Below are 13,674 nucleotides of genomic sequence, written 5' to 3'. Positions count from 1 at the left end.
GTTTTTCTACAAACATGCTCTTGCCTTGAGGCCTTTTCACCTGCTCTTCTCTCAGCTGGGAATGATCTTCCTCAGAGAAGCCTTCCCTGGCCACTCTTAACACTTTATCCCTACTTGTCTTTTCTTCCTAATATATATGAAATCATATAATTAATGATTTAATTTTTGTCTTCTCCACTAAAACAACTTCCGTGAAGGCAGTCTTTGTTTGCATCACTACCATATCTCAGCCCCAAGAACATATCAGACATTTGTTGAATGGATAACTGAAATGTATGTATGTATGCATGTATATGTGGTGCCTAAGGTCCCTTTCCAATTCTGGTATGCTATGATTAACTTATGGGCTTGTAGAATTGAAGAACATCTCAGAAGTTCAAGGCGGAGCCTTCGATCTAAACTGTCCTTTTGGTTCCAACTTTTAAAAAATAATTTCTATGCTCAACTTGGGGGTCGAACTCATGACTCTGAGATCAAGAGTTGCATGCTACACCGACTGAGCCAGCCAAGTCCCTTTTGGCTCTGGTTTTTGATAACTGCTTTGCCTTAGGGGATCTTTAAAAACCATCTCCAAATATAACACACACATCCTAACACAGAGCTACACATATGCACAAATAGACAAATATCACTTAATTTAGGAATCATTATTGTATGCTATGTGTGAAACACAATAGACACACACAATATTTCCTATTTTATAGGGAATATTCATCCTTATAAAGTTTAATACTTATTTTAATAACTTCAATTCTAACCAAACTCCTTTCCAGAAATTCTATACCCTGGCTATAGTTCATCCTTCTCTGAGACATACATGTAAGCTTCTGTGCCTTAGTCCTCGCTGGCCTGTTTGCTGGAAGGTACAAATTCCCATCACAACTGCTGAACACCTCATCCTTTACAACTGTCAATGTCTCATCTTGGAAGTCCAACTCAAATATCACCTCTTCTGGGGAGCTTCCTTGATCTCTCAGGGAATTAGAGTCCACTTCATACACTTCCATCATAGTGATCATCATTGTAGTCTACTTACTTGCTTGTCCCCTTTAATCAATTATGGGCTTCAAAGGCCTCAACCATGTGTTTGCCTTCTGCTTCTTGCTAAGGACCTATCTGTGTGCCTGGCACAAATGTTTATCAAATTGGATGTTAACATGGAACCACAACTAAGAACACTTTGTAACCTTTACTGGCAGACTTTATCAGGTAGTTCTTCCTTCATTACTGTTCAAAAGTTGATTCCCTTGATATTTCTACTCACAGCAAACTTCTTCTATGAAAGGCCAAATAGGTATTTTAGGCTCTGTGAATCATACTGATCTCTGTCACAACTAGTCAACTCTGCTGCTACAGCTTGAAATGCATAGGCAATATGTAATAGAATGGGTGTGGTTGTGTTCCAATAAAACTTCATTTACAAAAATTGGGCCCATGGATTATGGTTTGTCAAGGCCTGATTTGATGGAAGGAGTATAGTGTAGAGCAATTTGGGTTGGATTCCCATATTTACTATTTCCTAGTTCTAGCACAAATCCCTTAACCTCTCTGTACCTTAATTTCCTCATCTGTAAAATAAGGATAAGGCCACCTACCTTGCAGGACTGTCATGATTATCTTGGCAAAGTATGTAGGATGGTGCCTGCCACATACTAGGTACTCAATAAATCTTATCTCCCTTCCTCTATGAGGATCTGCAAAGCAACTGGTAAAGATTCAGTTATTGCCTTTAAAGAACTCAATACCCATTCTTTCTAAAAGACAGTGAAACCTTAAGAAAAATGTCACCAACTCTATGTTCTATATCAGGAATGATATATAACTGGTAGTCTAGACTTTATCATTTATTAGGTGTCTGACTGTTGGCAAGTTAAAAAACTATGTTTTTTCAACTGTCTTTGAACCAAGGTTAACTCCATTTTCACTTTATTTCTAGGTACTGCCAATATTCATAAAGGTCTCACCTATGTAACTGCACTTAAAATTCTAAGTAAAGGGATACAGAATTGAGTACAAAGCTAGTAGGAGGCAGAACCTCACACTGGAAATTGTGCAAACATGTATACATACAAAAATACCCCTACCTTTGGCAGGAAGCAAGAGGTCTTAGTCTTAAAATGTTGCTAAAAAACAAGTCTGGTTTAAGAGCTTTGGGTTTAGCTTGCCTAATAGCATATTAAGTTAAAGTCAAATGTGGCTTCCCAGTTCATGAATATCTCCAGTTTACAGGAAAACTTAGTAGTATTTGAGAGTAGTTTTATGAAACTGATCTGAGCTCAGAAAAATCTTTTAACAAAGAATGCAACTTCTGAGTAATAGCATTCCTGATTTAAAAATTACTTTGCTACTATAACAGTATCTTAATATGTCAGTATTCAAAATACAACGAATGGCTACACAAACACAAAAGTATTATCATGATAATACTAAAAACTCTCTAGGGCAGTTTGGCTGCCTGAGGTTTCTCAGCAAGGAAGGTAAAGGAGATAATACCATATATTCTGGCTGTTCTTGGCTATCTTTTTTATATCTAGCTTTCAGTGTAGAAAAGGACGCTACAGTTAGAAAAGGAAGAAATGAAAACAGCTGCAAAGGGCAGCAACTGTCTCTTTTTGCCAAACTAGCAAATGAACACTGAAAATAGCTAGCATGAGGTCCACAAGCAGAAAACTGTCCAAACTTGGGATACAACTACTATATAAAACAGTACTCTTATTTTTCTATTTCTTATTAAAATATAAATATCTGGATAATCACAGGACTCAGAACTCACCACACAAATAAATTTTTTACTTATCTATTTATTTTTATTTCTTTCTTTTCCTTTTTTTAAATTATAATTTATTGTCAGGTTGGCTAACATACAGTGTATAAAGTGCACTCTTGGTTTTGGGGGTAGATTCCTGTGATTCGTCGCTTACATACATCACCCAGTGCTCATCCCAACAAGTGCCCTCCTCAATGCCCAGCACCCATTTTCCCCTCTCCCTACCTTCCACATCAACCCTCAGTTGTTCTCTGTATTTTTTAGATAGCTGCAATTTTTCTTATGCAATATTCAACTTTCATATATTTGACTTTCCAACTACTCAAAATGTTAATGTTTTGTACTCCAATTTGCCCTTCACAACTACTTTTCACACTTTGAATTCAGAATTTCATATACTGATGAAAATTTAACATTTTGATCTCTAATTCTATAGTGCTCTCAGCAAATAGCTTAATTTTAGCAACTTTGACATCTGACTATTCAGCAGTGGAAGAGATGAAGTTTGCCTAAGAAATCTGAAAATGATAGACCCATCCCCATAAAAGCTGGCTCACATATCCTCTTTTACTGGCTAAAAGGGGTAAGGGTGGAGAGGACATGGAAAGGGAGAAAGAAGAGTACATCTGGGTGATATCTTTTTCTTCTTCTTTACATTGCTTTTTTTAAATAGACAGAGACAGAGAATCTAAAGCAGGCTGTGTGCTGTCAGTGCAGAAACCAACATAGGGCTCGAACTCACAAACTGTGAAATCATGATCTGAGCTGAAATCAAGAGTCTTAACTGACTGGTTTAACAGACTGAGCCACCCAGAAACTCTGGAGGTTGTGTGTGTGTGTGTGTGTGTGTGTGTGTGTGTGTTTAAATATATATTTTTATTTTTTTATTTTAGAGAGAGAGCGTGCTAGTAGGGGAGAAAAAGAGAGGGCAAGAGAGAGCTTAAGCAGGCTCCACACTCAGTGCAGAGCCTTATGCAGGGCTTGATCCCACGACCCTGGGATCATGCCTGAGCCAAAACAGAGAGTCAGATGCTCAATTGACTGAGTCACCCAGGTGTCCCCACTTCTGGAGTTTTAATAAGCAGTTTTTATTTACTAATGAGCTCATATGAAATGAAATTTAAAAAAAAATTTTTTTTAATGTCTTTTATTTATTTTTGAGAGACAGAGAGAGACAGCGTGAGCAGGGGAGGGTCAGAGAGAGAAGGGGACACAGAATCCGAAGCAGGCTCCAGGCTCTGAGCTATCAGCACAAAGCCTGATGCGGGGCTCGAATCCACAAACCATGAGATCATGACCCAAGCAGAAGCCGGCCGCTTAACCAACTGAGCCACCCAGGCGCCCCTGAAATGAAATTTTTGATCCTTAGAGGCTGATGTTTTCAGCCTGATGTACATATTTTTCAGTGGGTCAATTTGGACTCTATGATTGATGAGATACAAAGGCTAATAAGAAAGCCTTGCTTATTACGTGGATTTGGAATATAGTTGTTGGGCCTTGTAGAGTCTCCGTTTTGCAAAAGACTACGTTTTTTGGAATTCTGAATTCACAGGGCCTAGTTGCCTGAGCATGCCTCTAAACTAAAATCTGAAGTTGTCTGATATTGGCTGTTTTAGCCTCAGCACAAGCTCCACTGAACTGAAAATAAGAGGCTCAATGAACAGAACTCAGCCTCTGGGAGTGTTGCAGATTTAGGACACCTCCTGTGGGGACCTAAACTATGAAAACATCAATGGATGACAGCTGGATTGTCTGGGTCACATCAACATGCCCACAATAAACGTCTTATTCTCTGATGGGACCATCTAAAATTGGCTACTAATCGGCTCTGTATTTCTGATGCAGAGGCTAAATGCATTCCTAACTTGTGATTCTAACCAAAAGGTGCAGGTTAGAGGAGGGCACATCATAAGGAGAGTGACCCCACCACTCAGTACTGGCAGAATGGATTCTGGATTTCCTCCAGGAGATGGCCCACTGCTGTGGACTGTGTTCAAGTTTCCAGGTTACAATTTACAACAATGGTTTAATAGCCTTACTCTAATTCCATTACCTTTCTCCTGATAGACTTGCCTTAGTAGGCTCTCTGATTATCAAGTACAGCTGTCCAGAAAAAGGAATTGATGTTTTCTAGGCTGTTTATTAGACAATCAGCCAGGACAAAAGAGAGAGGAAGTCATGTTAACCAATTTTGAAAATTTTTGAATTGCCAGGATTTAATCCTGACCAATTCCTTAACACATTATATCTTTCTGGTCAAATTATATAAAAATGCTTTTCTACAAAAATGCTTTTGCTCTTCTTGTAGCCAATCCTTGTGGATAAAAGATCTGGGTGAGAACAGGGAATGACTGAAAAAATGTAAAGTTAAGATTGTTAAATGAGACACAATGATTTTTGTAACAACAGAGACCAGATTAAAAAAAAATCTGGCACTTGAGGAGGCATGTGAAAGGGTATTGATGATTTCTGTTTCTCAGAACTATTCTTGGAGGTGTTCTTTTCTTCCTGGAGGAGGCTGTCTTTCCAAGAGGCTATGAGAATTCCGAGTTCAAACTGACTGCTGAACTATGATCATAACCTGACAGTCCTAACTACAAGACAGCAAAGTGTGTCCGACTACCTGTACTCTCCATGCAGAACATCGCTAGATGTGGGCCATACCTACCAAGCAGATAAACTGATGTCATGGTCAAGCAAATCTGTTTGGAACTGTCTGCCTTCAGGCAGTTGTGAGACCAAATAATGAGCTGAATTATTTGGGACTGGATGGGGAACCTTAGGGTTGGAATACCAGACAGCAGGAGGTCACATTAGGGGCCCAGTTACCTGTACTGCCTAATATATGTCCTGCTGGGGGTTTACTAACAATTGTGAATTATTTGTTTCCAGGTGTATTACATATGGCCTCTAGAACTATACTTCTTTGTATGTATGCTGACTATTGAGGACACTGCTTCAGCCCTAAAAGGCATTTAGGTCACTTTCAACTTAGCAGTCAGATTTGTGCTATGTCTTAATTGATGCTTTTGGTGAGATAAAAAAAAGAAACTTAAATACAAAAACTTAAGGAGAAGCCACCTGGCTTTCTAAGATACACATTTATGATTAATAAAATATAACCATTTAGAGGTTCAGCCTAAACTCTGAACATCTTTTTTTTTAAGATTATTTATTTGAGAGAGACAGAGACACATGAGCAGGAGAGGGACAGAGAGTGAGAGAGAGAAACATGCTGCCAGCTGCGGAGCCTGACACAGGGCTCGAACTCACAAACCATGAGATCATGACCTGAGCTGAAACCAAGAACCAGAGCCACGGAGGCTCCCCCTAAACTCTGAACATCTTAATGGCACAGGTATCAAGGACTTCCAGATTTCAAACTATATTACAAAGCCACAGTAATAAATACAATATGGTACTAGCACAAAAATAGACACATTGACAAAAATACAAAATAGAGATCCCAGAATTAAACCCCAATATATGTGGTTAATTAATATTTAACAAGGAAACAAGGAATATTCAGTGGGAATGGGGAAAGGGCAGTTTCTTCAAAGAACAGTGCAGGAAAAACTGGAGAAATATGCAGAACAATGAAATTTAACCCCTATCTCACATCACTCAGAAAAATTAATTTGAAATGAATCAATAACTTAAAACATAAGACCTGATACCATAAAACTCCTAGAAAAAAGTGTAGGAAAGCTCACTGATATTGGTCTTGACAACAATTTTCTAGTTATGATGCTGAAGGCAGAAACAACCAAAGGAGAAATTAGCCAATAGAATTATGTCAAACTGAAAGTTTCTGCACAAAAACAGAAGCAATTACCGAAATGAAAAGACAACCTACAGAATGGGAGAACATTTTTGCAAAATATGTATTGGATAAGTGGTTAATATCCAGAATACATAAAAAACTCAGTCAACTCAGCAACAAAAAGCTTAATCCAATTAAAAATATGGGCAGAAGAACTAGACACTTCTCCAAAGAGGACTTCAAAATGGCCAACAGACATATGAAAAGATGCTCAAATATCACTAAAAATCAAGGCGATACAAATCAAAATCACAAGGAGATATTATCTCACACCTGTTAAGAATGGCTATCCATCAAGAAGACAAAAGACAACTGGTGCTGGCCAAGGATGTAGTGAAAAAGGAACCCTTATACACAGCTACTGGGAATGTAAATTAGCCCAACCAATATGGAGGTTCCTCATAAAATTAAAAACAGATCTATGGAACTGTATAATCCAACAATTCTACTTGTGGGTATATATTCAAAGGAAATGAAAACAGAATTTTTATTAGGTATATGTATTTCCATTTTTACGGCAGCATTATTCACAATAGCCAAGATATGGAAATGACTCAAATGCCCATCAATGGATGAATGGATTAAAAAAGATCTTACATATAAAAAATGGAACATTACTCAGCCATGAGAACAGATATCCTCCCATTTGCAACAACATGGATAGATCTTGAGGACATCTTGCTAAGAGAGATAAGTCAGAAAAAAACAAGTACTGTACGACATCACTTAATGTGGAAACCATAGGAAAAAAAACTCTGAAAGACAAAGTAAAGGGTGCCTGGGTGGCTTAGTCAGTTGAGTGTTCAACTCTTTATTTTGGCTCAGGTCGTGATCCCAGGGTTGTGGGATTGACTCCCAAGTCAGACTCCACAGAGCCTGCTTAAGATTCTCTCTCTCTGGGGTCCTTGGGTGGCTCGGTTGAGCATCAGGCTTCGGCTCAGGTCATGATCTCGGGGTTTGTAGGTTCGAGCCCTGTTAAGGCCTTTGTGCTGACAACTAGCTCAGAGCCTGGAGCCTGTCTTTGGATTCTGTGTCTCCCTCTCTCTCTGACCCTCCTCTGCTCATGATGTCTCTCTCTCTCTCTCTCTCTCTCTCTCTCTCTGAAAAATAAATAAAACATTAAAAAAAAAGATTCTCTCTCTTCCTCTACCCTTTTCCCCTACTCACACACTGTGTCTTAAAAAAGAAAAACGGGCACCTGGGTGGCTCAGTCGGTTGAGCCTCCGACTTCAGCTCAGGTCCAATCTCATGTTCGTGGGTTCGAGCCTTGCGTCAGGCTCTGTGCTGACAGCTAGCTCAGAGCCTGGAGCCTGCTTCCAGTTCTGTGTTTCCTTCTCTCTCTGCCCCTCCCCCTCTCATGCTCTGTCTCTCTCTGTATCAAAAATAAATAAAACATTAAAAAAAATTTTTAAATAAAAAAATAAATAAAAAAGAAGAAAAAAAAGACACAAAAACCTCCAAACAAACCAGAGAGTAAAACAGTGGTTACAGGGGTGGGAGATAAGAGTTACGATTTTAAGAGTACAAACCTGTAATGCGGAATTAAGAAGACACAGAGCTCTAAGGCACAGTATAATGAATATAGACAATAATGATTATATTACAATTATGTAATGTGTCAAATATCGCTATATTGGCAATCACATTACAGTACATAAATGTATCAAAATAACATCCTATATAGTTTAAACACATACAATGTTAACATGTCAAATTTATTCAAAAGAAAATAAATAAATAAATACTATGGGTAGAGAGGGAGGAAAAGAAGAAAAATGTACCAAATTGAGGTGGTTATTCAGTAAATATGATAGTCACACTTTTCCCTTGATATAATCTTAGGAATTTACTTCACTCAATAAAAATCACCAATATTAAATTTGAAAGAAAAAAAAAACCAAAGCCAAATTGCAGCAGCATGCAATTGGAAAATAAGAATTTTAAATTCAATTTATATTTATATTGAGTATCAAAAATATATTTGAAAATAAATTTAATACCAGTGAAAGACTTTGTGATTAAATAAATATTATTGAGATTAAAGACCTAAAAATATGAAGACATAAACCATGTTCATAGATTGGAAGACTGAATACAGAATTGCAAAATCCCAGAATATCCTTGAAATCTTGAAAAGGAAACAGATCAGAAAATTTTATCACCTGATTTCAATATTAAGATGGTGTGTTACTGGCATAAAGTTCAACAAATAGATTAATGTCAAAAAATAAAGTGCTCAGAAATAGACTTACACATAAACAGCACCATGACTTTCAACAAAGGTGCCAAGGCAATCCAATGGGAGGAAATTAAGCCCTTTCATCAAATGATGCTGGAATAAATGGTGGCCATATAAAAAAACGACTCTGACCTTTACCTCAAAACACAGGAAAAACTTAGATTCCAGGGGTGCCTGGGTAGCTTAGTCAGTTAAGCATCCCACTTCAGCTCAGGTCATGATCTTGTGGTTTGTGAGTTCGAGCCCTGTATCAGGTTGTCTGCTGTCAGCACACAGCCCGCTTCAAGATCCTCTCTCTGCCTCTCTCTCTCTCTCTTTCAAAAATAAACATTAAAAAAAAATTTTTAAAAAAAAGAATGGATCCCAGACCCCAGACCTAAGTGTAAAAGCAAAATTCACAAGTTTAGTATAGGGAACGTATAAAGAGCTTTTATAAACTAGTAAGAAAATACAAAAGGATACAGTGACAGTAGTATTACTATCTCCAATTATTCACTATCCTCCCTTATAGAAAGATTATATTTCTGGGGCACCTAGGTGGCTCAGTCAGTTAAGTGCCTGACTTCAGCTCAGGTCATGATCTCACAGTTTTTGAGTTCAAGCCCCATGTTGGGCTCTGTGCTGACAGCTTGGAGCTTGGAGCCTGCTTCAGATTCTGTGTCTCCCTCTCTCTCTGCCTCTCCCCAACTCGTGTTCTCTCTCTCTCTCTCTCTCTCTCTCTCTCAAAAATAAATAATAAACATTAAAAAGTTTTAAAAATGTGTTTAAAAAATATTATATTTCCCTACCCATTTAGTCCACTTTTGGGCATTTGTCTTGCTTTGGCCAATGAAATGTATTGTAGAAATGAAAGATGACATTTCTGAACCAAAGTTTTAAGAGCCCCCATGTGGTTCTACCATCACTCTGTTTCTCATTGTCTCAAGACCCTGGTAGCAATTTCTCCTTCTCCTTCTTGGTCCCAGACATAGGAGCATACCTCAAGCAGATCTGCAGCTGACATGTTTAAGTGAATGAAAAAAGAAATGCTTCTTATTATAAGCCACTTAAATTTTGTGGTCATTTGTTTCTATTGCATAATTTATTCTAAGCTAACTATTACAGGAACTAACAAGCAATTGACATTAGAGTGAATACCCAAAATCCTGTATGTGTGGCTTAAACAGATATGGTTTTTTCTTTTCATATAACTATAAATCCAGAAGGAAATAAACCAGAGATCTTATATAAGCTATGTCATCAATGTCCTGAGTGCCCCCCCATTGTTATACTCTGTCATTTTTAGCATGCTACTTTCACCCATGTGGTCATAAAATGGCTGCTACAGTTCCAGATTGCAAGTTCAGTGTGCTGCATTAGTCAGACCTGGACCATATAGCTACTTATAACTGCAAGGAAAGCTAGGGAATAGAGTTTTGGCCTTTTAAGGTTTCCATAGTTGACAGAGGAAGAAGTAAAGATTTAAAGATAAAGACTGTCACCATACACACAATGTCTGTCACAGTGGGAATGTGGGATTAGTAGAAGAGTCTGGAAACACTAGCTGAAATGCTTAAACATTGCTGGTGAAGTATCATTTGGAGCAATGATTTCCTAATTTTATAATATGTGTTCATGTTGAAGATGAATATATCTATATCTCTCTCTATATATATACAAACTTGCTTATATATTTAGATGAGCTACAACAGGGCCCAATTATTTCTCTTAATAAGCTAAAAACATCAGAGCATATTTATGTAGTAAGGGTAGTTCTGTGAAACTTCTGTTCCAAATAAATAAGTACATACATACACAGATACGTACAGCATGTATGTGTATGTGTATACCTAGGTTATAATACATAAAATTACTTCTTACTGTGGGTTATGGTTACAAAAAATTAGCAGATATTGTCCTAGGATAATTTCTGACAGGTACACAAAGAGACTTGGACAGATACTTATTTGGCATTATTCCTAATAAGTAAGCTTGGCAACAAGCAGGTTGCACTCTAGCATGAAAATGGCTAGGAAGACTGCAGAATGTTTACATCTATTCTTTCAGGCTAAGTGGATGAAAAAAGCGGCCGGGATAGGTCTCACCACTTAGTGTGTATATTTCCACCTAAAGCCATTTCCAGAATGGTGTATCGCTCTCTGCTGTCTGTCCTTGTACTTCTGGCAAACTCTGTGCAGATGATGTATCTGCTGTCTTTTTCCAGCACAGAAATGGAGCAACAGCTCAGCTGCACAGAATGGACAGAGGATTCGGCTGATCTTTCACTCCTCATAAGATTTTTAAATCTCTGCTGTTTTTAGCCATGTCCCTTCTTCATTTAGAGCTACCTGTGCCTCCTATGGCTGCCTTTTTTTTTTTCTTTCACAATTGTTGAATTAGATTTGATATCGAATTTATCAGTTTAGTTTTGCTAAATAAATCAGTTGCCTTTTGGGTAATTGTTAAGCTTTCAAAACTTTTTTGAAGTTTTTCTTCAGATATTGTCTCCTCTCTTGTTCTTTTTGACCTTAACATAAAATTTACCATTTTAACTATTTGTAGATATACTGTTCAGTGGCGTTAAGTACACTCACACTGCTGATAGTAACATCACCAATATCCATCTCCAGAACCTTTTCATTTCAAGCTGAAAGTCTGTTCCCATTAAACAAGAACTCCCCCAGTTTCCACCATTCTATTTTCTGTTTCTACAAAGTTGTATTGTTCTTTTTTAAATTCACTTTTCCAAAATGGAGCTCTATCTCCTTAATTCAGTTCTAAGACAAATTCTTTGATCATCTCTGTCTCTCCATTTCTATTCTCCTTTTCTGGAACAACTATTATTTGGATAATGGATTTCCTAGCTATATTCTCTAATTTTTTAATCTTTCTCTTCTTCTTAACTTCTTTTTTTCTACTTTCAGGGAGATTTCCTTAACTTTATCTACCAGCTATCCTATGGAATTAAATTCCAGCTATATAATGTTTTAAATTCCATAGTTCTTTCTTGTCATTTGGTTGTTCCTTTTCCTATACTATTCTATTTTTGGATCATGGATGTAATACTGTCTCATCTCTATGAAGATATTAATCATTTGAAAACTTCTGTAGACTTGACAGAGATGTCAATTTTCCAAAAACTGACCTACAGGGTTAATTCAATCCTAACAGGACTTTTTATAGATATAAATAAGCTAATCTTAAAATTTATATGAAAAGGCACATGACCTAGAATAATTAAAAACAGTTCTTAAAAGAATAAAGCTGTAGGAAAAAAATACCAATTTAAGACTTACTCTAATGCTAAAATAATTAAGACAGTGTGCCACTTACTGGCAGAGAGATATATACAAAGATTCATGGAACAGAGGTGCCTAGATGGGTAAACAGGTTAAACATCCAATTCTCTATTCTGGCTCAGGTCATGTTCTCACAAACCATAAGACTGAGCCCCACATCAGGCTCTGCACTGGCAGGGTGAAACCTGCTTCAGATTCTCTCTTTCTCCCATCTCTTTGCCTCTCCCCCACGTGTGTGTGTGTGTGTGTGTGTGTGTGTGTGTGTGTGCGCGCGTGCACGCGTGCTCTCTCTCTCTCTCTTTCTCTCTCTCTCTCTCAAAATAAATAAAAATTAAAATAAAAACTGCAGGGATGCCTGGGTGGCTCAATGAGTTGAGTGTCCAACTTTGGCTCAGGTCATGATCTCACAGTTCATGGGTCTGAGCCCCACTTTGGGCTCTGTGCTGACAGCTTAGAGCCTGGAAACTGCTTCAGATTCTGTGTATCCCTCTCTGTCTGCACCTCCTCCTCTCATGCTGTCTCTTAAAACTGAATAAATGTTAAAAAAAAAAATGAACAAAAAACTCCAAAAGTGTACCTACTTCTAGAGATTGCTTCTCTTTCTATGTTGTGCTCTGCGCTGAGAAAGCAGAGTCAGCTTGGGAGTCTCTCTCTCCTCTCTGCCCCTCCAGCTGCTCACATATAAACATTAAAAACAAAACAAAACAAACAACAAAAAAAAACAGGGTGGCTCAGTTGGTTGAGAGTCTGACTTGGGCTCGGCTCACCTGACCTGAGTTCAAGCCTCTCATCACTCCTGAGGTTGAGCTTTGCATGGGGCTCTGTGCTGACAGCTCAGTGCCTGGAGCTGCTTCGGATCCTCTCCCTCTCTGCACCTTCCCCACTTGTGCTTGCTCCCTCTCTCTCAAAAATAAACAAACTTAAAAAAAATAACAACTACTACAGATTCATGGAAGAGTCGAGAAATACACCCATACAAATATGGTCAATTCATTTTTGACAAGGGTACAAAAGCAGTTTGATAGAGAAAAGAGGTTTTCATCTAAATAATGGTGTTCAAACAACTAGATATTCACATAAAAAAGAAGAAGAAGAAGAAGAAGAAGAAGAAGAAGAAGAAGAAGAAGAAGAAGACGACGACAAAAGAACCATATAACCTAAGGTATAAGGACAGCTTACACAAAATTATCTAAACACAGTTCATAAAACTAAAGGTAAAGCTATAAAACTTTAAAAAGAAAACACAGGAGAAAATCTTCATGACCTGAGATTAAGTACAGTTTTTTTTTTAATTTTTTAAATGTTTATTCATTTTTGAGAGAGAGCACACATAATGCGTCAGAGTGGGGTAGAAAGAGAGGGAGACAGGGAATCTAAAGCAGACTCCATGCTGTCAGCGCAAAGCCTGATGTGGGGCTTCAATTGTGAGATCATGACCTGAGCTGAAGTCGAATACTCAACTAACTGAGCCACCCAGGTGCCCTAGATTAAACAGGGTTCTTAACATGATACGAAAGCTTAATCTATAAAGAAAATAAAAAGATAAAATAAGACCTTATTAAAATAA

General features: G+C 37.7%; 1 protein-coding gene across 7 annotated transcripts in view; it reads right to left on the bottom strand.

Annotated features, from left to right (window-relative positions):
• ANKIB1 (ankyrin repeat and IBR domain containing 1) overlaps positions 1–13,674 on the bottom strand; it is a 130,127-nt gene that overhangs the window by 99,017 nt on the left and 17,436 nt on the right. The window contains exon 1 of one of the 7 annotated variants that reach the window (XM_029928841.1): positions 7,789–7,829. The exons of 5 other annotated variants lie outside the window; for them this stretch is intronic. The gene's annotated coding sequence lies outside the window, so the exon portion shown is untranslated. Of the gene's footprint in view, positions 1–1,595; positions 1,638–7,788; positions 7,830–13,674 lie in introns of those variants that run through there. One more of the 7 variants, XM_029928848.1, reaches the window with a different exon arrangement.

Source organism: Suricata suricatta, chromosome 2 (genome assembly GCF_006229205.1).
Source record: "Suricata suricatta isolate VVHF042 chromosome 2, meerkat_22Aug2017_6uvM2_HiC, whole genome shotgun sequence".
Lineage (NCBI taxonomy): Eukaryota > Metazoa > Chordata > Mammalia > Carnivora > Herpestidae > Suricata > Suricata suricatta.
The sequence above is the reverse complement of the archived record's forward strand: the minus strand, read 5'-3'. Positions and strand labels throughout refer to the sequence as shown.